The sequence below is a fragment of the Poecilia formosa genome, unplaced genomic scaffold (assembly GCF_000485575.1).
Source record: "Poecilia formosa unplaced genomic scaffold, Poecilia_formosa-5.1.2 Scaffold365, whole genome shotgun sequence".
Classification (NCBI taxonomy): Eukaryota; Metazoa; Chordata; class Actinopteri; order Cyprinodontiformes; family Poeciliidae; genus Poecilia; species Poecilia formosa.
The window spans coordinates 212,841-216,719 of NW_006800304.1; the positions used below are offsets into that span (position 1 = coordinate 212,841).

A 3,879-nucleotide genomic window follows, 5' to 3' on the forward strand; every position below is an offset into this window, starting at 1 on the left:
TAAAACTTAACTATAATGAAAAAAACAAAAACTATACTATCACTATTAAAAACTAAACTAATGAGGACTAATAAAATCCAGGCAGTCAGTCTGACTGCATTGGACCAACAAAATAAAACTTAACTATAATGAAAAAAACAAAAACTATACTATCACTATTAAAAACTAAACTAATGAGGACTAATAAAATCCAGGCAGTCAGTCTGACTGCATTGGACCAACAAAATAAAACTTAACTATAATGAAAAAAACAAAAACTATACTATCACTATTAAAAACTAAACTAATGAGGACTAATAAAATCCAGGCAGTCAGTCTGACTGCATTGGACCAACAAAAGTCACAACAAAATAAAACTTAACTATAATGAAAAAAACAAAAACTCTGATTATGGATAGATTTCATCTGGTTTTGGACCCGGTTCTCTGAGTTCTGTTAGATCAATTGTTTGGGTGATTTTGGACCCGTTTTCAGCTTCTAGTTTACGAACCTTTTCTCCTTCCTGTTTGCTGAAGATCACATAATTGAGCACAAAGTTTTTCCTTTATGAATAAAGCAGAAGTTTCATGTATGAAATGGATAAAATGATGAAATGAATCCTTCAGGCAGATGCTCTGCTTCAAGGTTTACAGGGTCAGGATTACATTTGGGTTTTTGAACAGAACCAGAAGTGGTTTCAGGTGATGACAAGTTGTTGATGACTTCAGTCCAGCAGGAAGTCCAAACCCGGCGCTCTGCTTCCACCTTCTCTGGTATTTCTCTGTAATCAACCGCTGGCATCGTCTCTCCTTCATATGAAACTCTTTAGCAAAGCATAAGCCAAGATAAACCAATTCTGATGCTAAAAATCTGATCCTGCTTCTCTCCATTCCTGCAGCTTACTGTGAGCTGCGTTCAGAATATCAAATCAAGCCAAACTGCATTTTTGTTGAACATTTTTTAAACATTTTAATGCAGGGGTGTCAAACTCCAGTCCTTTAGATGTGCCACAGGTACAAAACCCTGGAATGAAATGGCTTAATTACCTCCTTCTTGTGTAGAGTCCTGCTAATGACCTAATTATTCTATTCAGGTGGTGCAGCAGAGGCACATCTAAAAGCTGCAGGGCAGTGGCCGCAGTTTGAAACCCGTGTTTTAATGTGCAACTTTAGATGTGTCCAATCAATAATTCAAAAACATCTGATGCTATCAGATTTGTCCCAAGAGATGCAGAAATATGTCCTTCATTATTGGACCTTTTAGTTTTAGTTTTACAGTGAATGTTTCAGAAACTACCTGGAGGTCAAGGCCAGATTTTTCTGTTTCTGCTGTTCTTGCTCAGCACCTGATTCACTAAGCAAACAGCCCTAAAATGCAAAGACACAAGCAGGTTCATCATGTTCTGGAGTTATTTGGTTAAACTTAATAACTTTTTCTAAGTAGAAATTTTTCCTTTAGCAAACAACGGTTTGGGTTTTACAGTACAGTTCACCGTCATATTCACTCACAGCCTGAGCGTTGTGTGGCTCTCTGTCCGGATTCAAACTCAAACCTCCTGATTACCAGGTGACTCAAACACATCCATTTTAGTGTAAAACTGTTTCAAGATGCTGTAGCTTCAGCTTAGCTAGGAGCGGAGTTGAAATTAGGATTTCAGTGGACGTGTCATAGTTTTTAGTTGCAGCGTAATGTTGTGCATGGAAGATCTGGCCTCCTGCAGTTTCCTGCTAAGATAAAACTGCTAGCTGACAATGACTAGCACTGCTTTTAGCTGTCCAGTTGTCAACACGCTAAATTTTAATGTGTGAAAAAGAGACACTATGCTGCCCTCACAATGTGTTGCACTTACAAAGCTAGGCAGCTAGCTAACACTTGAGTTGAAAATAATCCAGTCCTTGATAGTTTTGTTGTTTTATTTTGCAACTCTTGTTGGTTTTTTCCTTATATTGTAAAACTGTAACAAAGCACAAAAGTACATCAACCACAGACAAAATACAGAAAACAACTAGACTAGACTATAGCAAACAGATGGCTCCCAACTAGCAAACGATGTAGCGTTAAATTTTGGTTGGGAAACGTAAAACATTTCTTATAAATACAACAAAATACTGAAATGACAATTAATAAAATGAACTTACAGACAAATAGTGTCCAAAGAACAAACATGTCTGAAGGACAGTCCATGACACCATGTGCAGCTGGACAAGTTCTTCTTGATTGACCAAATTAAATGCGTAAACAGTGGCCACTAGGTGTCAGTAAGGCTCTATAGTTTAACTTACAATTTACCATCGGAAAACTAAACTAAACATGATGACGGAGTCAGCACAGACAGTGTTTACTACTAATTTTCAACGATACAACAAGGTGAGTAAAATGTTTTAATTAAATAAAAAATAGTGAAGGAGAGGGAAGCAGGTCAGTTATGCTAGCTTGACTATGACAACCTGAGCATGTAGATGTGATGTGGACTTCAGTGTCTTGGTTCAGTTAAAAAAGAAAACAAAGGCAACCTGCACACCAACTCTAACAGATCACCTGTAGAGCAACTAATCAACTACTGCTGTGCTAGCTCAGCTACTAGCAACAGTAGCTAATCAACCACATTGATAAATTATTAATAATCACAAAATAAACATCAAGCCTGAAAACACGAAACTGTAACCGACTGAATGTTCTGTTGTTTGTGTGGAAAATGCTTGCATGCTTTTTGGTGTTGAATCCTGATACAGTTGTGGCATTGTTGCTATGGCAACAGGTCTGTGTGTAGCACAGCCAGCACAGAGAGCGAGAAAAAGAAAAGTACCAGTGGCTTCGAGTTATTTTTGAAGGGTTTTTCTGCATTATTTCCCGTGGCGCTCTGCACCAGATTAACAATCTCTACATCTCCATGTTTCATTTTGTAACGTAACTGTTCTACTGCGGGACTCTGGCTATGAAGTGTTGTGTGCATGAACAAAATGTGTAAACAATAACTGTCATGATCCCTGGGTTTCTGTGTGTTTATTTTGGAGTTCTTCTGTGTTCAGTCCTGTTTTCCCTGTGTAGTCCTGTTCCCTGTGAGTCTCTGTCCTCCCTGTTGATTGCTCCCCAGGTTTGTCGTATTCCCTTGATTACCCCGTCTGTATTTAAACCCACCTGTTGTCTGTGTTCCTCGTCATCGTCTTTGCTTTGTTTCCGTCACTCGCCAGTAGAACTGTTAAGTCCTGGTTTGTGTATGTTTCCGTCGGATTCACCAGTAGAACTGTAAAGTCCTGGTTAGTGTTTTGTTTCGTTTAGTCCTGTTGGTCAGTTGCTACCGGCTATTAGCTGCGTGCTTGTTCCTGCCGTGCTGCCTGCCTTGGACTGTGTGTGTTATCACCATTAAATACATTATCTTCACCATACCTGGGTTCTCAGCGTCTCTCCTCACCACCATCAACTACACCGTTCATGACAGAAGGACCCGACCAGACCGGTGAGGAACGCTTTCAGCATGGACCCAGCAACCACCACCACAGCTCCACCCGTATACCTACCCATTCCTCAAATCCCCGGACATTTATAACATTGAATATGAGGAGGATTTCAGTCATCTCCGCAACAATGTTTCATGCCGATCCGTTCATGCTGGACTTAATTCAAGAACTCTACGAGGAATTTCAGCGAAAGAAAGTTTTCACCACCCCGTTCAAGCCACCTCAACCAGTTCCAGTCTTCCTTCCAGCCGCCACCTCCGTCTGCCCGTCTCCAGCCTCTCCGTTGTCTCCTGCACCAGCCAAACCTCCAGCCGCCACCGTTAACTCATTACCTCCACCAGTTCCTGCCTCCTCACCAGCCACCGCCGTCCGCCCGTCTCCAGTCGCCACCGTCCCCGTGGTGCTGGGGTTTCAGGCAGCCAGGCTTTCGCCTGGGCGGCAA

The 3,879-nt window shown here is 41.0% G+C and overlaps 1 long non-coding RNA gene across 1 annotated transcript in view; it reads right to left on the reverse strand.

Annotated features, from left to right (window-relative positions):
- LOC103153865 (uncharacterized) overlaps window positions 1-2,223 on the reverse strand; it is an 11,409-nt gene extending 9,186 nt beyond the window's left edge. The window contains exon 1 of the long non-coding RNA XR_477856.2: window positions 2,118-2,223. This is a non-coding gene — a long non-coding RNA (uncharacterized LOC103153865). The remainder of the gene's footprint in view (window positions 1-2,117) is intronic.
- Window positions 2,224-3,879: the final 1,656 nt, after the last annotated feature.